The 25,077-nt window shown below is 44.3% G+C and overlaps 2 protein-coding genes across 7 annotated transcripts in view; one reads left to right on the top strand and one right to left on the bottom strand.

The window, feature by feature from the left end:
* LOC144720214 (trafficking kinesin-binding protein 1-like) overlaps positions 1 to 25,077 on the bottom strand; it is an 88,899-nt gene that overhangs the window by 58,386 nt on the left and 5,436 nt on the right. The window contains exon 2 of the mRNA XM_078596790.1: positions 18,692 to 18,895. The gene's annotated coding sequence lies outside the window, so the exon portion shown is untranslated. The remainder of the gene's footprint in view (positions 1 to 18,691; positions 18,896 to 25,077) is intronic.
* ULK4 (unc-51 like kinase 4) overlaps positions 24,724 to 25,077 on the top strand; it is a 71,136-nt gene continuing 70,782 nt past the window's right edge. For 4 of the 6 annotated variants that reach the window (XM_078596705.1, XM_078596683.1, XM_078596720.1 and 1 more), the window contains exon 1: positions 24,724 to 24,786. The gene's annotated coding sequence lies outside the window, so the exon portion shown is untranslated. The other 2 variants (XM_078596695.1, XM_078596688.1) reach the window with 2 other exon arrangements.

Genomic DNA, 25,077 nt, shown 5'->3' with positions numbered 1-25,077 from the left:
TACCGAAAGAACCAAAGAGTATGGATTCCTGCAGTCACGAAAGTTCAAATCAATGTGTATAATAGCACCCGTTTGTATTCACACCTATGTAACATTCATCATGCAAACTGTGTGGCAAATAATAAGAATAAAACATGCAATGACTTCCGTGAAATAGGTAATTTTGTCAATAAGTCAATGAACCCGCGAAACATATAATAGTTGTGCATTTGCGTAACGGTCACATTTTATTGCCTTACTTCCTCATATAAGGATATGTCTTCAAGTCATAAACCCTATTCCTACACAAGGGTCTGTGATGTGTTCATATTCATGCATGAACATGCCATGACAATGCATAGTATAGCATCCGTTTGCAATCACACCCATGTAACATTCAATATGCAAACTGTATGGAAAATACTAATAAAGGTGAAACATGCAATGACTTCCGTGAAATAGGTAATTTAATCGATAAAAGGGTCAATGAACCTGCGGGACATATAGTAGCTGGAAATTTGCATCACGTCGGCCACATTTTAGTGCCTGCCTCCTCATATAAGGATGCATCTTCAAGTCATAAACAATATTCCTACACAAGGGTCTCTTATGTGTTAATGTTCATATAGCATATACCTATTTATTTCATACCAGTTTACACATTTTCTTGGATATTTTATTCGATACTTACAATCAGCTTCACAGGTTAGCCTATGCACTTCTGTTTGCTCACGCGGCAGCTAAAGATGAGTCAAAGTAAAAAAAATGATGCATCTCAAGTGCGTTATCAGCCAGAAACAGACTGAAGTAGGGATACTTCATGGATTTCTTACAGGCAGAAGGAGTGCAAATCCTGTTTCAAAGTAATAATATTATTGAACAGTTCCGTAATGCCTCATGTATTAAATCTTTACTTAAAGCTTTCGTGACTGCAGGAATTCATATTCTTAGGGTCTTTCGGTAAAGTCACGTAGATAGGTTCTTGTTATTTTCTTTGAACCTATCTACGTGACTCTACCGAAAGACCCAAACAACACCTCATGTATTCCGAACTTTAATATATTAGTTTGTGATCGTGGTTAACTATGTGTTTAGAAGTCGATTAATTTTGGCTTGCAAAGATAGCTGCTGCCCATTAGCTTCCATGAACCCCGGGTCAACATAGCTAATGCTTCTGAAGTTACATGCTGTAATATAATTATTTTGACCCATAAATGCGATTTGTGCAATATGCGGTCACCTTTCCATTTGATATTCCACCAGGTGCCCTGATGACAGATTTAGCTGCTAGGAGCCATTCAAAAGCACGACCAAGAGGCAATCTGCCCAATGTCGTCCATGTCACAAAGAAGGCCACTGCTTCCTCGCTTCCGCTAGATTCCTCAGCTCTTAACACCTGACTGGCGAGGTCTGTTCTGACTGTAACCCACCATTTGGCTTAACATCTTCTCCTTGGTTACCGACCTTTGGGTGCCACTCCAATCTCTGTCTCGGTAAACTACCCTCCACCACCGTGCACACGTGCCCCACCCAACACGACCTTTTCTTCCCAATTACGGGACACCTACAGCACTTTCTTAAATTAGTTTTACTGTCTTGTCATGATATTTCGAGCATCACTATGCAATAACCTACATTCAAAAGGCAAAACACCTCTAGTTGCTTTGTTATAATCTTTACCAACACCACAGGAGTGCCAGTCGGTACACTAAAGATACATGTGTAGTGTTGTAAATGAAGGCAGACGACTTCTTGTCTTCTTCCCGGGCCACTTTATTACAGTGTTTGTATAACACTTGTTTTAGTTATGCCGAGGATCTGCCGTCCGTCGCTCCCTCACTTGCCGCGTCACTATCCTATTCTCTACTCTCCTTTCCTCACCCCGTGTCTCGCTGTCTCAGCTGGTTGACACCACGGCAGCCGCGGCGTTAAGCGTGCCGACGTTTGGACTGCGCTTGCACCTTTAGCGTCCTACTCCTGATCTGTACGGGGCCCGTGTCTCTGTCTCAGCGGGTCAATACCACGGTAGCCCCGGGGGTCAAGCGTGCCGACATACGGACTGCACTTGCCTCTAGCGACCCTATCCTAGCCTACCCAGGTCCATACAGGACTACTATCGCCCAAGACTACTCTAACTAGCTTGGCGGGTCCGGCTTCAGCTTCTCTTGTTTTCTGTCTTCATCATACTGCCCCTCGGGCTCGTTTTGCCCGTTTTATATATCCCTCGCGACCCCTTCCAGAATATTCTCCAGAAGATCCCTCTATGATTGGCAGATACCGGTCTTTTGAATTCTGGTCCACCTCCCCCCTTGTTTACCCCAACGGAATTACCCCAAAGGTCGTCATCCTGACCCTGGCTGCTCTTGACGTTCCCACGTTGCCGCTCACCAACTGCCTCTCGAACCACTACACATGTGTCATTCTAAAAATGTGATGTCTTTTTGGAATTGAATTTGTGATCACCAATTGATAGATCATCCTTTTCCAGGTATCACCCCCACATACAGACTTTTAATACGTGCTACTTCAGTCACGTGGCTTTGAGGTTAAAGTGTTTATGATTGCTGCATAAGCAATCTCAGACATTCACAGTACTGTGTTATTATTGCCGTGTTAAGGATATGCAGTGAGGGAAAAAAGTATTTGATCCCCTGCTGATATTGTACGTTTGCCCACTGACAAAGAAATGATCAGTCTATAATTTTAATGGTAGGTTTATTTGAACAGTGAGACAGAATAACAACAAAATCCAGAAAAACGCATGTCAAAAATGTTATAAATTGATTTGCATTTTAATGAGGGAAATAAGTATTTGACCCCCTCTCAATCAGAAAGATTTCTGGCTCCCAGGTGTCTTTTATACAGGTAACGAGCTGAGATTAGGAGCACACTCTTAAAGGGAGTGCTCCTAATCTCAGCTTGTTACCTGTATAAAAGACACCTGTTCACAGAAGCAATCAATCAATCAGATTCCAAACTCTCCACCATGGCCAAGACCAAAGAGCTCTCCAAGGATGTCAGGGACAAGATTGTAGACCTACACAAGGCTGGAATAGGCTACAAGACCATCGCCAAGCAGCTTGGTGAGAAGGTGACAACAGTTGGTGCGATTATTCGCAAATGGAATAAACACAAAAGAACTGTCAATCTCCCTCGGCCAGGGGCTCCTTGCAAGATCTCACCTCGTGGAGTTGCAATGATCATGAGAACGGTGAGGAATCAGCCCAGAACTACACGGGAGGATCTTGTCAATGACCTCAAGGCAGCTAGGACCATAGTCACCAAGAAAACAGTTGGTAACACACTACGCCATGAAGGACTGAAATCCTGCAGCACCCGCAAGGTCCCTCTGTTCAAGAAAGCACATATACATGCCCGTCTGAAGTTTGCCAATGAACATCTGAATGATTCAGAGGACAACTGGGTGAAAGTGTTGTGGTCAGATGAGACCAAAATGGAGCTCTTTGGCATCAACTCAACTCGCCGTGTTTGGAGGAAGAGGAATGCTGCCTATGACCGCAAGAACACCATCCCCACTGTCAAACATGGAGGTGGAAACATTATGCTTTGGGGGTGTTTTTCTGCTAAGGGGACAGGACAATGTCACCGCATCAAAGGGACGATGGACGGGGCCATGTACCGTCAAATCTTGGGTGAGAGCCTCCTTCCCTCAACCAGGGCATTGAAAATGGGTCGTGGATGGGTATTCCAGCATGACAATGACCCAAAACACACGGCCAAGGCAACAAAGGAGTGGCTCAAGAAGAAGCACATTAAGGTCCTGGAGTGGCCTAGCCAGTCTCCAGACCTTAATCCCATAGAAAATCTGTGGAGGGAGCTGAAGGTTCGAGTTGCCAAACGTCAGCCTCGAAACCTTAATGACTTGGAGAAGATCTGCAAAGAGGAATGGGACAAAATCCCTCCTGAGATGTGTGCAAACCTGGTGGCCAACTACAAGAAACGGCTGACCTCTGTGATTGCCAACAAGGGTTTTGCCACCAAGTATTAAGTCATGTTTTGCAGAGGGGTCAAATACTTATTTCCCTCATTAAAATGCAAATCAATTCATAATATTTTTGACATGCGTTTTTCTGGATTTGTTTGTTGTTATTCTGTCTCTCACTGTTCAAATAAACCTACCATTAAAATTATAGACAGATCATTTCTTTGTCAGTGGGCAAACGTACAAAATCAGTAGGGGATCAAATACTTTTTCCCTCACTGTATGTAATGTAAACCAAAGGCATGCAATGTCAACACACATTCTGTTCCCTTAACTGAACATATAAAAACCTTGGCAGCTGTGGTTTGTGCTTTACGTCAATCATCACTCTATTATGTACTATATTACCATAATTCGTATTGTTATTTGACCCAATGCTGAAATGTATTACACAGATAAATATATTAAATAAAACATGTTACGGCTTACATTTTTCTAACAGTGTTTCTCAAATACAGTAGTTTATTTCTCAACATAGAATTGCTGTATAAATTGAAGATATTATGTCATAAAGTTAATGACCTAGCTATAGCAACGCTGAGATAAATATTACTTTATTATAAATTACATTGGATGCTCATTATACTGTATAAAGGTGCTTAATACAGTACACAAGTGACATTACACACGAGTTTACCTCTCCATAATAGCACCAGCAATGAACATATGGTCGATAATGAATTATCTGCACTCGTACAAATTATGCTAAAATAAGACCAGCGTAACGCAACGACATGCCAAAGCTGGCAGTATGGATGCACACTCAGTTCGCTTGGCTGACATTGTGTCCAAATAGTAAAAATAATCATGCATGTGCCTGGCGTTTGGCAATAGCGGTGTTAAAGTCGGTGTCGATAGCATAGAGATAGATTAATCATACAAAATCAGTGATCAGCCAGAGCCGAGCATGCCACGTGTTATTTTTTTATCCATAATAGGCGTTCAGTAAGATGAAAACCAGATTTCTGCCTTTAAAATTGATAGGATTGTCAGGAATTTTCCAGAAAGGTTGCACCTTGGTTAGAGTACTTGAATCACTGTTAGTAGGGGTCCAATCAGCCTCTCACGAATCTGGGATAGATGAAAATACCACTATGACAAGTCACTTTTGGTAATTTTAAAGATGGCATGGCCACTGCCATGAAAATGTTGATTATCCATCAGTGGCTCGAGACTGCCAACTCAGATGAGCATTGTCCTGCACTGGTTTGGGCTGGAACACACTCTGAAATTTGGAGAACCACTCTCGAGTCACGTCACAGGCCTTTTATTGGCATCCTTCAAGGATCTCCATTATCGCAGCTTTTATATATTACTCTGAAGCTGTATGTTATTTTCATTTTCTACATGTTGTATGCATAGTTTTAGTTAAGGCATTACTTTTTTCATATCTGATCAGTTGAGTCTTGATGGTGAAGAGAATGACTTTTCTACAATTTTAAGATTTGAAATAATATAGGTATTTTTTGTTGATCATGATGATATTTACACGAACATCTTAGTCTACAGGCTGCCATAATTAAAACATGCGCCTGGGGACTATTACAGCAATAATGCAACAGTGAGAGTGGTGATTAAGCAATGCACAAAAGCATGCTTTCCCAGCCGTAATATCAGTTTCAAGTTTTGAAAGGACGAGCAGAATCAGTTACATAAGGAATGAAATAAGATGGTCCCGTGTTGCACTGTGCCACTTGTAGTTGGAATATTTCAACCTCTATTTGTTTATTTCTGGCCAGACCCTAAGTTTAAATTCCACAAGCACAGCTGTCGTGGTGTCCTCCAAGTGAAATGCCTTATTTAAATGCCAATGCTTTGAAAAATATATCATAAGGCTTCACATTCATTTCAGTGACATAAACCATTTCTGGATGATATACCCAGCATCCAGTACCATCTACTCCAGTTGCCCTCAGCCACATTGTACACGGAGCACTTCAGCACAAATGTTACTCCTGGGTGGTTGACTGATCCACAAACTTGTAACCGAGCCAATTAGCACAGTCAGTGGTTCAACTCTTGATTTAGCCCAGCTATGTATAGAGAAATTAATGCAGTGTGGTATTTTCTGAAGAGCGACCATTCAAAACTCTCCAACAATATGCGAGAGTAAATTACCTGCAACTCATCTTTTTGGGTCTTTCGGTAAAGTCACGTAGAAGGGAAATAATAAAATAATAAAAATAAAACATAATAAAATACAATAAATGTATTTTATTAATGCAATAAATGTATTTTATTATGTTTCATTTTTGTTAATTTATTATTTCCCTTCTACGTGACTTTAACGAAAGAACCAAGAAGATGAATCCCTGCAGTCACCAAAGCTTTAAATCGAAATTTACCTGCAACTCATCTCTCTCCTGGAGTCAATAGAATGAGTATCACTTCATGTGCAGTCAAATGTGATAATTCTCTATGGAGAGATTGGCTCCAGACATGGGCATATAAGATTTACACCATCGGCTCATCGCTGTCAATTGTAATAAGTGCTTGTTTGAGCAGGGGCACACTCCATGGACAGATATCCCATAGGTGTCCACTGTACATTTCGTCATTTGTTTCCACTTTCCTCTGTCTTGTGCCAATATTCTCAAGTAGTGCACATCTTTCTGGCACCAATCTCATCTGTTTTTGTAAAGCCATTCTCTGTTTCCGGTTCCTTCCATTTTTCCGAACAACACACTTGTCATTTTTCTGTTGTTGTCCATCCTACATATGTGTCTAAAAAGTGCCAGTTTCCTTCTCATCACTGCCCGCATCATCAGGTCTTCTATGCGCAACCTTTGTCTTATTTACACAAAAAAATTTTGTCAGCTATTTAATGTTGTGGTAGAGTGCTCAACATAATCAGAAGGTTATTGGATTCAAATCCCAAGTTGAATGCTGCTGGGATGTCAATCACAAACATCATAGGCCATTCTGCTGCGTAAGTAAATGTTATAACATTATTTATTATGCACTTTGAGGATTGTGGATAATACAATTCAAGATTAAATAACTGAATAGGGTCTGTTTCAAGACAATTTATGTCTTCAGCTTCAAAGACTAGACAACTGCAAACTGTTTACATGTTAACTTTATTCAAACATTCCAGCATTTTCAAGGCATGCCAATTGAGGGCTCTCAAAATATCATGACTACAGAGATAGCAAATGTATAGCTTGAAACATCCAGGGCAATAGTGTTGTAGATGTAAATAAACAAAAGATTATTTTAATTGGTGGGGCACATGCACAAAATAGAAGGGAACTCACGAATAAAAGATTATGAATGGACCACCAGAACTGATGTGACCAAATAGAACACCTAAACCCAGAAGATTTTAACGATTGTAAGAGTGGGCCATGGAGTTTGGATGTTGATTATACAAAAAAATGCAAGATCTAGTGTAAGGGATGGCAAGGAGTAGGGAATTAATGGTATTGCTCATTATGACCTCCATCTGCTATAGATATTGAGCCTTTTTATTCTTTTAGTAGAATCCAAGCTGTCTCTTATCTTATTTTTGCCATGATGTGTTTTACATTGACTATGTATACGTAACCTGCTTTGATATGCTGTAGCATTTAAGTCATTAGAAGTCATTTGTGTCCTTACAATATGCTCTACAACCTCTTCTTGGTTCTTTTGGTAAAGTCACGTAGAATGGAAATAATAAAATAATAAAAATAAAACATAATAAAATAATTCTCACGACGTTTCGGCCACAACGCAAGCAGCCGTCCTCAGGTGAAGAACAGGTCTGTCGAGAAGACAGAGTCTGAATGAAACAACCCCAGGCTTGGAGCGTCTATTTAAGCTGGGTTGGAGGGGGAAGAGCGCCTTGACAAAATAATTTGCATATCAATAGGAATTTAGCATATTTATGGGAAATGCAGATATGGGATTAGTACTACTTGTGAAATGCGTAGGAGGTGGGCGGGGGGTTTAAAGTCATATTATGCCCGTGCATTATGCAGGATTAGCAGCTCTACAACCGTTACAAAACCCTCTGGCTGCTCTCTTTCTGAGCTCTAAAGGATCATTGCTCAAACATGATCCTACTACATGACTTTATAATCTGTAAAAATGCAGTTATTCATTTTATTTTTGTGAAGACAGGCCAAGCTTGGCAATTTTAAATGATTTAGGCAATCATTTTGAACGTACTTGCGACTCAAGTCTACTGCTTCTGTTGTTGGTTCAGCACCCTTACAATGGCTTGCCATGTTAAAGTTTTATTAAAACAAAAATAGTTGTGGTTATCATTATTATTAGAACAATTGCCTGACAATAATTCTCTCAATTGTGAATATTAAGGGCCATGGTTTTGATCAGCTGCTTCCTTTATAAAGCTCTTCTCTTCCAAAGCCCTGTCAACCCTCTGCCACTTAGGGCTTTCACCATTCCACAATGCTGTCCACCAGCCATGGTACTCGGTGGCCACAGGCATTAAACGTTAATCAAATTCAATGTCAAACGGTTACAGTTTGGCAGAGTACATAATACACTGCACGTTGTAATACAGTACATATTTTTTTATGGCACGACCTGCAATTGGGTAGCCAGCTTAGTGATTGGCACATGCGTCACTGAGTCAGTTTGCACACGAACATTTCTGTAGCAGAATAACAAAGCGTTTTGAAGAAATTAAGTTATATTACAAAAATGTAAACTACCTTTATGTGCATTATTTGTTGTTGTTTAATATTAATTTCAGGTTTATGATGTTCGATGTTTGGACTGTTTGTTTATATGCTGTGTAGATGTTTAGTGTGTTGCTTTGTGATCCAGATCTCCCTTGAAAGAAATAAAGAATATGAAGCTTGTATGTATCACCGTATTGCGAATAAGAGATCATGCAAAATGTTTAATAGACAAAAGCGAGATTTATGTCCCACAACTACAAGGGATACACAATTTAAGATGATCGAAAAAATCCTAATGTTCCTTGGTTGAATTTTTACTTAAAACTTCTGTGACTGCAGGAATTCATAGGTAGGTGGATGACACGTTTGTCATCTGGCCACATGGCCGACCGGCTCTGAACCAATTCCTCAACCACATCAATTCCATACACCCAGCCATCAAATTCACCATGGATGTAGAAAAGGATGGCATGCTACCTTTCTTGGATGTCCTAATCAAAAAGAGACCAGATAGCTCAGTGAGCCATTCTGTCTACAGGAAAGTAACCCATACTGATGCCTACCTAAAACCTGATTCCCACCACCATCCATCCCAAAAGAATTCCCGCATCAAAACGTTACACCATAGAGCTCAATGTATCTCCGACCATGAACACCTAACCAGTGAACTCAAACACGTGTAATGCGGGCGTAAACGACCTTCCGGATGTGACGTCACGGGGGGGAGGAGTTACGTCACGTGGGAGAAGGGTTCAGGTCTTTAAGGGGAGAAACCGGAAGAGGAAGGGAGGTTGTTGGAGACTGGGCTAGAGTGAGGCCACGCAGGGCGAAGGCTGGGAGGAGTGGCGAGATCGCCACACACACACGGAGAGCGGATTGGCACCGTCGGCCAGCGGTGACCAACCCAGGGAGCAGCAGTGAGGCTGCAGCGAGGGCAGCCGGGGAGGCTGCACGAAGAGGCAGCAGTGGGACTGTTCAGAGAGAGAGAGAGCAGCGGTGAGGCTGCAGCGAGGGCAGCCGGAGAGGCTGCACGAGGAGATCAGCAGCGAGGCTGCTAGAGGCTACGGGAGCGACACGAGGAGATCAGCAGCGAGGCTGCTAGAGGCTACGGGAGCGACAGCAGCGTTCTGCGCCGAGCGGAGGGTCTCAGAGGGAGAGAGCCGTGTGGGAAAAGTAGACGAACCCGAATAAAGGACACCAAGCCAGATACCGTGGTCGAGTATTTTATTACACTGGTGTTGGAAGTGTAACGGCATGTCAAAGCAACTAAGAAAAAAGAATATTCCGACGCCATCATCTGCTTCTTCGTCCGACGACGACGACCTTCCTCCAACGATGGACCCAGCTGCGGTGGTGGAGGAGACCCGCGCTGAAGCGAGTGCGGGTCCGGGAGTTGAAGATGTCGCCGCGTCGGCAGGCCCGTCAGCACCAACGGACGCGGATTTCCGATGGGAACAGATGGCGGAGCAGCTTGAGACTCTCAAGAACGTACTGGCGCAGTTATGTCACCTCGTCACGCCGAGGACGGCGATGGGGAGAGCCGAGGGTGGTCCACAGGCCGCCGCCTTGCCTTCGCTGTCGACGCCATCAGCCACGCGGCACGAAGCCGCCATCTTGCGCGCTCCGCGGCGGGAAGCCGCCATCTTGACCACGCCGCGATTCGACGCCATTTTGAACCTACCACCGGAGGAACCATCGCTTGAGGACGGCACGCTAAGGAGTCGCAGTCGGCATCTTACTACGGTCAAAGAATTCTCCATCGGGGGCGATTGGAGCGCTTTCGCCTGCGGATTTTTGGCGGCGGAACGCTCTGCTAGGTGGACCGACGCTGAGGCTTTGGAAGTTTTGCCGACTCTTCTTGATGACGAGTCGGTTAGATTCTTTCGTTCCATAACGGCCAAAAAAAAGAAAACATTACGTGGAGTTTTTGACGAAATGGCGGATGCTTACGAGCCACCTGATGATGCCCATCGCCGATTTGCTCAACGACAGCGAGCGCCCCAGGAGTCGCCGGTGGCATATAGGGGTGCGGTACTAGAGTTGGCTATGGCCGCATATCCGGAGACGAAGCCTGACCTGCTCGAGCCTCTCATCTTAGGTAAGATGCTGGAGCTGTCCCGGGATCTGGGGATTCCAATGCCTGTGTGTGGCCACGAGAAGCTGACGTCCCGGGCGGCAGCCAAATGTCTCGATGCAGTTTAACCTCCGCCGGTGGAAGCAAGTCGCGGTGTGGACGGGGGGGCCCATCGTCGAGGGAGGTGCCCTGGGTTGGGACCCTAAGAAGGCGGTGTACGTGCCGGATGGGGGGTGCCTGCAGGAGTTGACGGCCGCCTCTGGTCCATGGTCGGCCCGCGGTGGGCCGGTTCCGCGCGCTGCACCACCGGCACGGGTCCGGCGGGACGGGGGGCCTGCGGCGCAACGACGTTGACTGCTTCCGCTGCGGGCGTAAGGGCCATTACGCCAGGGACTGCTGGGCCCGCGTCCCGGGTCCGCCCCAGCAGGAGGCCTCGTCAACGGACGCGCCAAAGAAGGAACCTCCAAGACAAGCAAGTCGGTGCGCACCAGACACCCGGCAAGGCTTTGCACCTCACCCATCACCGTTGTCGTGCGATCCGGGTGTTGTTATTAAGGGGAGGCCATCGACGGGGCCTTGTCGCTCGGTGACGCAGTGGCGTAAATTGGCACGGAGGGTCGTCGCGGCCGCTACGGGCTCGTCCACTGTACCGGGGTCTATACAAGGGGTGGACGTGCGTATTTTGGTCGATTCCGGAGCGTCCGCGACTATTATATCGGATGTCATTTTCCATCTTTTGGGCATCCCACCGGGGGCCGTGCGTCCGGTTTACGGGTCGTGCGTCGCTGCGAACGGGGGTAGCATGGGCATTGTGGGCCAGGTGGATGCTAAAATATATATCGGGGAAGTGTCGGCCTCGGGAATTGTGTTAATTTCAAGATCTCTGGCAGTTCCTTGTTTATTGGGAACCGATTTTCTGGCTAAAATGCCCATTTTGATTAAAATTAATGAGAATTGTATTGAATTGCCGGGTGGCCGTCAAATCTCGTTTCTGCCGTCGCCCTGGGGGCGACCTGCCCCTGCCGCCCAGGTGCAGGCGTTATCCGTAGTATCTGTTGACATTCCACCTGGCTCACAGATGCTTATCCCTTTGCGTTATCGGAAGCCCCTGCCTGATCGGCTAGGTGCGGTTGGGGTCTTGTTGTCACCGTCAGCCACTATAACGGCCGAATTGGCGCTGGTTGGGGCGCAGACCATCGTCCGGCCGGACCAATTACCGTTTTTGCAGGTGCTCAATGCGAGTACCGAGAACGTGTGTCCCGGCTGGTACGGTTGTGGCACATGCCACTACGGCATTTACGGCACAGAATTGCCTGCACAGCCAGGGCGTGGTTGCTGGTGTTTCGGAACCGGTAGCTTCGGATAATCGCTGGATTGCCGACTTATGTAAGGAAAATTCTTCCCTGTCCGAGGAACAACGTTGTGCGATTCGTAAATTGTTATTGACTTATTCGGATGTGTTCAACTCCGACGATTTGGATTTGGGACGCACCTCGTTGCTTTACCATCATATTGACACAGGGGACGCTGCCCCTATTCGGTTGAACTCGCACCGGATGAGTCCGGCCGAGCGAGAACACGTTCGGGGGGCAGTGGATGACATGTTGGCTGCGGACATAATATCTCCATCTAACAGCCCATGGGGCGCGCCTGTTGTTTTGGTCAAGAAAAAGGACGGCAAATTGCGATTTTGTGTTGATTTCCGGAAATTGAATAAAATATCGGTGGCGGATGCGTATCCCCTGCCGCGTATGGACGACTCCCTCGATGCCTTGTCGGGGGCCAAGTTCTTTTCTACGCTACATCTCTCTTCGGGATTCTGGCAGCTTCCCCTTGACGAGCCCTCGCGGGAGAAAACCGCATTCCGTACGCCGCAGGGGTTATTTCAATTCAATTGTCTTCCGATGGGGCTGAATGCGGCCCCTGCCACATTTCAAAGGTTTATGGAGCTGGTATTGACGGGGTTGCAGTGGGAGACATGTCTGATATATTTAGACGATATTATCGTCTTCAGCCGCACATTTGATGAACATTTATGGCGGTTGGAGTCGGTGTTCACGAGGATGCGTTCCGCGAATTTAAAATTCAAACCTAAGAAATGTCACCTACTGCAACGGTCCGTCCGTTACTTGGGGCATATCGTGAGTGCTGATGGGGTGGCCACGGATCCGGACAAAACAGCGTGCGCCCGGGATTGGCCAACCCCGGCCACCGTGGGGGATGTACGTCGGTTTTTGGGATTTGCCTCATATTATCGGAGATTTGTTCTGAATTTTGCGACGATCGCGAGGCCCTTGCACCTCCTTACGGGTAAAGGACGAAAATTTGGTTGGGGACCGCCGGAAGAGGTGGCTTTTCAGGGCCTGCGCGATCTATTGGCTACGGCGCCGACGTTGGATTATCCGGATTTCGATCACCCCTTCATTCTTGATACGGACGCGAGTGACACAGGTATTGGCGCGGTGTTGTCTCAGTCTAAAGGGGGTGTGGAGCGCGTGGTGGCGTATGGTAGCTGGGTTTTGTCTCCCACGGAAACCCGCTACTGCGTCACTCGCAGGGAACTTTTGGCTGTTGTTTGTTTTCTACGCCAATTTCGACCGTACCTGTATGGGAGCGACAGCAGCGTCGGCGCCGAGCGGAGGGTTTCAGAGGGAGAGAGCCGTGTGGGAAAAGTAGACGAACCCGAATAAAGGACACCAAGCCAGATACCGTGGTCGAGTCTTTTATTACACACGTATACCAAGCTCTCAGGGCAAATGCATATTCTGACTACACAATCCGCAAAGCCATCACCCCAACCGTAAGGAAGGAGCCATCTCAGGATCCAATCAAAACCATCACCTTGCCATACAGAGCAGGGGTAACCAAAAATATTTCCAAAATCATGAACAAACACAAGATCCAGGTCCAATTTAACACCGTACATAAAATTTGTGATCTGATCCTATCTGTGAAGGACAAGATTCCTGACATGCAATATCCCGGCGTATACAAACTAAGCTGTATCTGCGGCAGCAATTACATTGGGGAAACCAATGGAAATGTCTCGGACTATGTTCGTGAGCATAAGGCAGATTTGAAACATGGTAGGACCAATACTTCTGCTGTGGCTGATCATTATTTTAATGAGGCTGGTTCACACAAAATTGATTTCTCTAAAACGATGATGCTTTGCAAGCCTACTGGCTATCAACAAAGATTTGTTCATGAAGCCATCCATATATACAGACACAATTTCAACCGAGAGGATGGTTATAAACTCAGCAATCATTGGAAAGATGTCATCAACCACTTTCGGTCATGACTTGATTTGTGTTTTCTTGTCAACCTCCACCAGTATGGGTATGTGGAGCGAGGCGCAAATGATTTCCTGGTGGCCCTTTTGATTGGTGGAGAACCACTGCGTTGGCATTGCTTTCTCTTACATTAACATTAGCTGCCCCGCCCATGCTGCTGACACACTTGGGCTACCACCCATCTCTAAACCTTTAGAAACAGTTTGCCTTTAGAGGCTAACCCCCCTTTTCTTGATGACGACCGCTTGTGTTGCGATCGAAACGTCATGGTTTTTTATTATTATTTTCACTTCATTTTTTTATCTACGTGACTTTACCGAAAGAACCAAAGAATAGGTTTCTTGGTTGGGTGTTCCAAATATCTGAACAAATTACGTGAGATACACACTCACTGCACAGATCTTAGCAATAACGTCACTAGCAGTCACACGCCGACTGCACTTTGTCTCTCTCCTCTCTAAGGCAACTGACCCTTGCTCCCTGGCACTCCTTGTCACTTCCTCCTCTGCACTCCTCTCAGCTGCTATCAAATCTGTGTGGAGGTTTCAGCGCGGTTTCTGTGTGTGCATAAACACTGTTAAAACATCATATTTGCACAATGGGGGTGACTGCAAATAAATAAAAGCGTTAGCTTTTGATTTACAGTACGTCCTGAATGGTTAAGGTGCTTGTGTGAAACCCACTGCAATGACAAGTGGAATATAGATATCCTCATGATAGCCAAAACATTAAAGTAAATATAAACAATTCAACAAGGTGAAAGCTGAAATATTTACGTGAATATTTCCCCTTAATCATGAATCAGAATATACTTTACAACCACACAGCCTTCATATAACTGATCTTACGATTATTATGACCATTAACAATATTGGCCTGATACATTTTGCACTTTTAAATGATAAAATAAACAAATACATGTAGATAATCAAATATCTGGAATAAAAGAAAGGATCCATTAACTTGAAACCAGCGGTGTCAATTCCACATTGTTATGGTGGAGACCAGTCTATCCAGAGGACTATTTGCAAAGTAGCCAAACAATCTGCAATTATAAAACGTTTCAGTGACTTAGTGAAATGTAGGCAAGTTTCATCATATATGTTGCTGGTCAGCGTAAGAAAAGTAATGGCCGAGAATTGAAACCCCGGAGGATGGAGTGAGCAGAAACCTTTTGCTCCCTTGACCCTTGGTCCTTTATGGATGGCACTGACTGACATGACCTCTCCTCGTCGTCTTACCTACATCACCTAAAATGTAATATAATTTAACAGCGATGTTAATGTGTGATTCAGCAATGAGAGCGAGTGGCTCAAAATCGGAAGGTGTGCGAGTTAAAATCCTGGTTGTCGGATGACTCAGCCCACCACTCGTCCATGGTCTATAAAATAAGAACGACTTTATGCGGAAGTCAACAGTAGTCGTCGTTTTGCGACTCACACCCACTATAGGAACGTTGCATTTCCACCGTCTGTGAAATAATGAGACCTCCTGCAAGTGATGGTATAGTTTCTGCAAATGTCAACGTTGTTGGCTTTTCATTTCACCTTACATCAGTGTTTTCCTGATGTGCCCAAGTTTTATCAGGACAAAAAGCCAATTTCAAAATTCCGTAATGTTTTCCTGTGTTTTAATTCCTCCGTTCCATGCCATTTGGTGGCAACCGCAGTGTGGGAGCTGGGAAAAACACCGCGTTGCCATTACTTAGCGGGCGCAGTGCGGTATCATAATTGAGAGGATGTCACAATAAGGGCATGAGAAACAGAGCTTTAGAGGTTAGAACCTGAGATTTTACATTAACCAATATTTTAATCTGCTCTAATGTGTCACAATGGTTTACACGTCATGGCTCTCACATCCACAGTGCAGCGTTTTGATTTAAGAAGACGTCTATTTTCAGCTTTAAACTCTGAAGGTCATTTGGCGCACACTGCACTCGTGGGTTATGGATGTAAACAAGATAGGGGAAGCCTCTCTCTCTCAGATCTACAGAACATACTAAAGGATACACGCTCCACCTACATTGTTTAATAGTCTACTCACTTGTCAGTCAAGAATGTAAATCTTGATAATGAGCCACCTCTGTGTGAAAGTCGTTGTGTTTTCAAATGGGATTACCACTGCCAGAAATGGAGCAGGTTGAAATTAAACCATCCGACTACAAGACAAAACCTACAGACATACATAAATGGATGAGTACAGTATATTGTCCAGCCCTCTGTCAATGCTATGGTTGACCACACTGCTGACTGCTGTTGAGTGAAGTCGGAGGCCCAGGACTGGTTCGGAAATCATTCGCCAATGATGATAGCCATGGCCGGGAATCAAAATCAGGACGCGTGCAGTCTATGTTACTCGCTGCGTATACAGTGATACCTCGGTTCACGAACGCTTCGGTTCACGAACAACTCGGTTCACGAACAGAAAATTTCATAAAAATATGCTCCGGTTCACGAACTCCGCTTCGGTTCACGAACAGGAGCCGCGGCCATTTTTATGCTAATTTCAGGCTGTCACATGGTCGTGACTTCCTGTAGGAAGATCGTGGAGAGACGCAGAAACACAGAAAGAAGTACTGTGAAGACACTTTCAGTGACTTTGATTTTGGTGTGCTTTTTAGAACATACAGTACTGTACTACTGTACTGTACAATACTGTACTTACTGTATTGTACAGTTCACCCGTTTGAGTGCTTACTGTCTCCCACCCGCCTCCCACCTGCCTTCCTCCATGCCAGAAGTCATCTCAAGCAAGGTTAGTGTTCTCTCTTTATACATTACTATACTGTACAGTACTACAGTGATGTGTATTGTCATTTGTTTGTATTTTTGTGCTTCAAAAACCAAAAAAATAGGTCAGAACGGATTAATCGGATTTACATTGAACCCTATGGGAAAATGTGCCTCGGTTCACGACCAATTCGGTTCACGACCAGAGTCAGTTCACGAATTAAGTTCGTGAACCGAGGTATCACTGTACCTGGATATCACTACAATGCATAGCTGTTGTTATAGGTACAAAGCTTGACGTGTCTGTTTTAAATATCAACATACGTATTACAAATACCGTACATGAGTGTACGAATGTTCATCTCTTAAAGTATGACCTACGTGGCGTTTGAAGCTCTTAATCCAGCAGTGGTTTCACAACTTGGTAGTAGATGCCTATTATGAACTAGGGGTTGTTCGGGGGCGCCTATGGCGCCCCTCACAACCATTTACAGCCTTCGGCCAGGAAAGTCACGAAACAAATTTCACACGAACGACGCATTCACGCAAGCACCCGATGCTCCGTTTTGAAGTTTTAAAATGAAACATCTTTTAATTGTTTTTACTTAGATAATTTTATTTCTTCATTAAAAGCTTATATCATTTTACATCTGAAAGACTTAATTGAAAACGACATTCCGTGTGAATTTTCTCTCGTCGTTAAGTAGATGGCCTTGCTGGGGGTTCGGTTCGATGCGGACTTTCACCTGTTTGGGATTGCGGGATCGAGATAAGGCGACACAGAGCTGCTGGCCATGCGAGAAGACCGCCGTCTGCAGATCGATTCCAACGTAATCGAACGTCTGTCCCTGCGCCTCCGTCGTTCATGCAGGGGGCGCGTAGGTTTGCAGCGCCCCCTGCATGAAAACGACAAAAAGTGCAGCATTCATCACAGATAGATACAGTTGTGCGCTTATTTTAGAGTATGTGTAAGTGTTCAAACTTGACTATGAGCAAATTTGAATGCACGATTTGTCATAGCTAATAAGACAAGCAGGTTTGAGCCTGGATAAGCACTCTGATGACAGGTATTGTAGGCTGTGGGGCTTCGTTGTCAGCAGAGGGCAGTGAAGCCAAATACGTTGTTGTACTGTACTATGCCACAAGGCCTATGCTTCCCGCCTTCACCGGCGTCAAGTATGGGGAGGTACTCATCCAGCAGTGGACTGCCAAAATGGTCTGAAGGGCTGTACAAGCAAATTACATCAGTGTATGACCAGGGGTATAAATAAGGCGTGCAAACATTAACAGGTTTAACACAATCACACTTTATGCACGGGGGTGTACATTAAGTGTGCGTGTGTGTTAAAGTATAAGTTTACGTATGAATATGTAAATGGACAGCTATTTATGTCAGAGTGTACATGTATACGTGCATATATTAATGCGTTAAGTGTGTGCGTGTATATACAATATATAAACGCATGACCGACTCCAACGCATGTTAACGTATGATTGAATATGTACAGCTCTTTTGTCAATGTACAATGTACATGTGTTAATACGTAAATGTGAGAATGAAAACATGATGTATTCGTTCTGTGCATACGGATATGAAACACCATCCCCCCCATATTCATTCGTGCTGTCCGACTCCCTTTATCCCCTGTTCAGACTCAAGAACCTCGCTTCTAAAATAACTTTTTTTTAATTTACTTTAGAACGACGTTCAAACATAAACAAAGCGTACAGGAATCCACACACATACACACCCAAAAAAACACTCAGAAATTAACATCCCAAAGCCACACCGCCTTCTCGGAGTGCGTAATCCCAGCAAACATTTGATTCAAAACAAGCACAACTCTACCGCTCTGTAGACATTCAATGTCTCATCGGCAGTCTCCTCCGGAACACATCCTTCGCGATATCCGTCGACACGATGCTTCATATGACTGTGGCTCATTGGAACAGTGGGGTCACCTCCCTCCCGTCCTCACCTTGACCCCGCGACCTTTGCCTCCCTCGTTCCCCGGGTCACATTCCCCGACGGACGGACGAGGACGCCTCCGGGCTGGGATAGCAGTCGAGGTGGAGTAGACGAGGGGTGGTGGTGGTGGGGTAAGCCGGCAACAGCAGCAAACAACGGCAGCGGCAACAGCGACGGAACCGGGTGCAGCAGAACCGAGATCCACTCCGTCAGGCTAAAGGGGGCGTGGATCGATTCTCGATTAGTAATACATTCTCGATAGTCAGGGACGATTCTAACGCTGGCGCTCCCAGCATAGGCGATTAGGAATCGCTAGAAATCTCTAGGTGGAGTCGAGCGCTTACGATTCGGGTTTACGCATGCCCCGTGTGTGGACATTGTTGGGCCCTGAATAGGGTTTGAGATTTTAAGTTTTCGTGACTGCAGATATCCATACTCTTTGGTTTTTTCGGTAAAGTCACGTAGAAGGGAAATAATAAAATAATACAAATTAAACATAGTAAGATTATCTTATTATGTTTGTTTTTTACCGAAAGAACCAAGAATATGAATCCATGCAGTCACGAACGCTTTAAATCGAAATCCATACTCTTTGGTTCTTTCGGTAAAGTCACGTGGGTTTAAAATAAATGAAATTAAATCACGACGTTTCGATTGCAACACAAGCAATCATCATCAGGTGGGAAACCCACAACAAGATATAAAATAAATTAAATCACCACGTTTCGATTGCAACACAAGCAATCATCATCAGGTGGGAAAAACCACAGCAAGATTTTTTTTTGCTGTGGTTTTCCCACCTGATAATGATTGCTTGTGTTGCAATTAGGCCTCGGCAAGGTAAGGTAAATTACCTTTTTTACCGGGTAAAAGGGTAAGGGTAAAGGTTTCGACATGCCAAGGGGTAAGGTAAAGGGTAGGGTAAAGGTAGCTCAGAAGAATTACCCGGTAGGGTAAAGGTAGCGCGAATAATTACCTGGTAAATACAGTACATTGTTTACCGATAAAAGCTCCATGACGCAGTCCGTGGCCTCCATTATAAATTGCGATAATTGATGTCGGACCAGATGGAGACGGTCCACGTTCTTGAGATAGAGGTACTAGAGGACGATGATACCAGCAACGGCATTTTTGGGGTTGCTGTGAACAGCAATCGAAAGAGTCAGCGGCATGCGTTCCCGTGGGAGCACATGCTCGATTGGATGGAGGGTGATCCCAATGTACAGCACGCACTGCCGCAAGAGGTTTTCCACCCACACGAACGCGTCGGGGTGGAAAGCCCACATCAAGAAGCACAACGTGCTCGCCCCAGGCAGCGAGGTCGGGACGTCAGCGTCGGCTGCCTGAAGGTTCCGTCTAACTGGGCCGGAGCGGTGCAGGATCTTATTGCCTGTCGTTCGTCCGAGGACGATGGCAATAACGAACTTGATCAGGTTGTTGATGAGATCGCCATCGACCAAGACGACTGGGACGAGGAGGTTATGGAGGACGGTGTCGTCGACAGCCTCAACGCCCGATTCGAGAGTATTCTATATGTATAAAGCGCTCTAGCTAGCATTTATCATTATAAACCTTTTTCATGTGTTGTACCCCAGTAATTTCCCTGTAATCGGGTAATTTGTATGGGATAAGGGTAAAAGGTAGGGTAAAGGTAGGCTCGTTGCTTTTTACCTTACCTGCTAAAGGGTAAAAGGTAGGGTAGAGTGATTGTATTGTGATAAGGTAAAAGGTAGGGTAAAGTTTGTCTTGTTTTTGTTACCGTTTAACTTTTACCTTACCTTGCCGAGGGCTAGTTGCAATCGAAACGTGATTTAATTTATTTTATACCTACGTAACTTTACCAAAAGAACCAAAGAGTAGGGTTTGAGATGGTTGAGATTGGTACAAGTAGCGAGTGGCACTACTACGGGACACTTTAGTACGGACAGAGGCACGTGGGGGGCAGTACACACTGACACGTGGGGGGGGGGGCAGTAGATACTGACACGTGTGGGAATTACAGGCAAGTAGGGCAGTGCTGACATGCGTGGCAGTACAGACAAGTGTGGCCGAAGATACGCGGGGCAGACTTTGATCTGGGATTGTATTGGGAGCCAATGGAGTACGGTAATTGTAGTGCAGTGATTTGATTGATGCAGTCTCATTTTTCGGTGTGGGTGAGAAGTCTGCAATTTGCAGACTAGGGTTTTGTGGAGAGCAGAGAGAGTTGCTGTAGGCGAAGCAATACAATAAGTAAATCGAACGATGCACGACTAAGTGACTAGAGACAAGGCGACCAGTACAAACGAGGATGGTGGTTCAAATAAGTGCAGACAAGTCATAAGATAAGTGCGGGTTAGACAAGAGAGTACAAATGAGAAAATCAGTACAAACGAAATAGTTCACAGTACAGACAGGACAACGTAGGGGCCGTCCATAAATGACGTCACGCAATTTTGGATGATTTTTGACCCCCCCCCCCTCTTCGTCACACGGCGTCATAGAAAGTCAGACCCCACCCCCTCAAATATGACGTCACAAAGCTCTGCCCCCCCCCCCCAAAATATATAAAACATGCTTCAAATATCTTGAAACTATTGTCATTGTAGTGCGTATTTAATGTGGCGCTGCACTCTGATGTTGTAGGAGAAAACATTTATTAAAAAGTCTATTTAATTAAGAAGAACGTTTTGTCTATATTTATTTAAAGTTGCGCATTTTGATGTGACGTCACATTTCTCAAACCCCCTCCCCCCCATCGTCACATATCGTCACAAATGTCTGACCCCCCCCCCAGGTGCGTGACGTCATTTATGGACGGCCCCTTATGTGTGCAAGACGGGCCAGTCCAGAACATGCAATCAAGACAGAGAGTACATGCAGTGCAACAGTTCAAACAGAACAAACGACACAGAAAAAAAACCTTAAAAAGTACAGATTAAATGATCCAGTGTAATGAAACAGGCGTTATAACACACGCCGAGTGCTAACAAGATAGGTGCGATGGATCCGGATCTCGCAAAACGGGACAAGCACCGCCGGTGGTGCCCCAAGTCAATTATTGACACGACTGACATCACGAGCTCGGCTTGCGTCACACGTGCAGTGAGAGCTGTGGATTGCGCAATACCGCCGGTGTCATGCGGGCAGGGGTATTGCTTTCCATCTCGTGATGCGGGCGAGCATTCAATACAAATGTCATCGAAGTTTGTTTCCTTGAACAGATGAGAGTGAAGCGGTATTCATCTCTATTGGCAACCCTGAGCCGAATGGCTCACAGGGCTATACCAAATAAATAAATGAAACTGAACTGAGTGGTGGAATCTTCTTGGTTCTTTCGGTAAAGTCACGTAGAAGGGAAATAATAAAATAATAAACATAAAACATAATAAAATAATTCTCACGACGTTTCGGCCACAACGCAAGCAGCCGTCCTCAGGTGAAGAACGGTCTGTCGGAAATACAGCTTTAAATCGAAATTTGAGTGGTGGAAATACCGCATTCCGATCGTCTTTCCATAGGAGGAGCACTGCTGACTTCCCACTAAATACAGTACTGTGCAGTTCTAATTAATTGACGACCTTATAAGTGTGGTGATTGTGTGAAGTCTACCCACAACCAGGTTTTGAACATGCAACCTGATTGGAACACTTTCCACAGTGCAACCAAACTGGATCATTATCGTCTTCCAAACCATAAATAGCACTTGTATCCATGCCGAGGAAGGAGCCACATCCCTCTAGTAGTGTGTCCATTGAGTATCTTGAAAGGCGGTCTCTTGGATTGACGTTTCAAGCAACAAAAGGGGTTTTGGCTATGGCTTTTAGGACGTGACATACTAAAAGGTTGACATGGTTTTTTGATATTTAAAAAAATTTTAAGTTCAGAGAACCTACGCCTACATAGGCTATAGAACACACCTCACTTTCGACTTGCTTTTAATGTGCAAACGAGAAATGTACTGCCCCTCGGGGGGAAAGGTGTGGCAGAAGTGAATAAATGCTGTATAGAACAGGTACAGCGTTACAGTACAGGACAGTAGAGGTTTTATAATTGCCATTTAATGTACTTTCAGTAACATTGTACAACTATTGTTTTGTGGTTTGTGTAAATCTAATACACTTGGTGTTGATACAAGTTAAATCCATTGGAGTCGGGTAAATATCGGGAATATGCATCTGGGTGGTCTTGTAGGTTCAATTCCTGGTCAGGAGTTGACTTTGCCCATCATAAAAAGCCGAAAGTGATCGACCTATGGAGAAACTGCATAATTCCTGATCTAGAAATGTGGAATATCTTCTATTGGCTCAGGAGCTGCCAATATAAAAACCACTCCATGGTTATGTGAACAGGAAGACACTTAACTGAATTCATAAATAAATTACCGTGAAAAATAATACAATATGTAACTACAACTTTCACAATTCACACAACATACTGCAATATTATATTAACATTAAACTAAATGATGACTGTATATATCGAGCAAGCATAGTGTGCCAAAGACCACTAGAGATGTCCTGTCATGTGAAATAGGAGAGACATTTGATGCTCAGACAGGGATGGATAATTTTTGGCCTTGAGGGCTGGGTTGGTCCATGCTTTCACATCAATAATACCCCATTCATTATACACTTTGTTCCACTTTAAATGTGAATAGAGTTTGGTTGGCATGAAAATATGTACTGGTTTCAGACCATAAGGCCTGCAATTAATCAATTTAAACACATTTTAATATATTTGAAGCAAAGGCCCTGAATCAATTTTGTGAAAGTCCAATATCCAAAGAGTAGTCACCTTGAAATTCTAAAGTGAACATTTAAAACCCTCAACGCTTTTTGCAAGAGTAGGCTCATGTGTGCCAGGGTGGCCCTAATATCCAACTTGAAACGACAATAACCATGTACTTATTAAGGTCCGAACAAAACACCTGCAAGAGAATGCACTGCATACAGTACTGATAAAGATTTCAATGGTCGCTTCAAAAGAACACTGCCTGAGAAACATTGGTACTCGTATGCTGCCCCCTGCTGTCAATAAAATAAATAGAATCATTGCTTTCGTACCACATACTGGACGTACAAAAAAAATAACCAATGCTTTGTCTTGTGACACGTACATAATAAGCATTACACGATGCTTGTACTTGTCTCTAGAAATACCCTTAGGCATGTGTAATGAGTTGCAGCAACATATTAAAAGATAAATGTTGATCACTTAAGTACATACACCTTATCAGTGCCTACCTTATTACAGACCAATTCAGATCGTATTGGTCACCCCGTGCCCTTATAAATCTCAACGTTCATCCTACAAAGTCCCATCACAAGGAAGAAACACAAACAAATTGACAAAAAATATTTGTCCGTATTGAAACAGCTGTATGCCGAATGGACTTGAAAACTAAATTTCCTTATACTACAAGAATACGGGTAAACCGTATGGGTTGACAGCTATGGAAGTAATGTACGTGGGAATGGTGCTGCAGAAGCTGCATGAGCCAGAGCATAAACTTTCCAATTCGACGACAGTGTACTTACGAACCCCTGCCACTTACAAGCAAGCGCACTTCAGTCACTTTACATAGCAAAACAGCTTTTAAACCAGTGGCAAAGTTTAAAAAAAAAAGCTTCAAATCTAGAATTAAAGTTTAAAAATTTCAACAATACTGGTAAATTTCGATTTAAAGCTTTCGTGACTGCAGGGATTCATCTTCTTGGTTCTTTCGGTAAAGTCACGTTTTATATTTTATTAAAAAATAAAAGAAAATTTTATTTTATTATTTCCCTTCTCAGTGACTTTACCGAAAGAACCAAGAATACCATGGCAACCGTTATTGCAGGAATAGTCTATTCTACATTTGAGGTAGGGGGGGGGGGAGGTCTTAATAGCCAAACATTAAAACAACCTCAACACCCAAAAACGCGTTTTTGTGATTAATTGTAACAATTTCAAATATACTATATTTTATTTGTAATTGTAATGGGCGTGAGTAACGAATATTGTACTTTAATGATGTTGTGTTTCGTTGTTGGTATTAAACCCCCCTCCACCCAGGCAATGGTCGAGCCCAACAGCCGAGCGAGACGCGCTGGAAGCCCCACAACGCAAGTCTCTTCTTCATTGGTATCGTGAATCGTTTTGTGATTAGCTTTACATTCATTAACTTCTTGATTGTTATTGTATCACCCAGACCTGCATTCTAGTGCCTCATTGTCACCGGTGTCGCCGTTTACAGAGTTCACTTGCACGGTTCATGGTGGACCCAGTTCTGGAGTTGTCACTGCTGCACTGTACGTACTGTACTATTACTAGTTAGGGTTTATATACTGAACTTTATATGTGCACATTAATTAACTGTATACAATGCTGTGGTATTATAAAGAGCGTGTCCGCTGTATTGTACAATGACTTGCG

This window comes from Lampetra planeri, chromosome 1, assembly GCF_965212315.1.
Source record: "Lampetra planeri chromosome 1, kcLamPlan1.2.h2, whole genome shotgun sequence".
NCBI lineage: Eukaryota > Metazoa > Chordata > Hyperoartia > Petromyzontiformes > Petromyzontidae > Lampetra > Lampetra planeri.
Note: the sequence above shows the minus strand (reverse complement) of the source record. Positions and strands in the feature narration are given on the sequence as shown.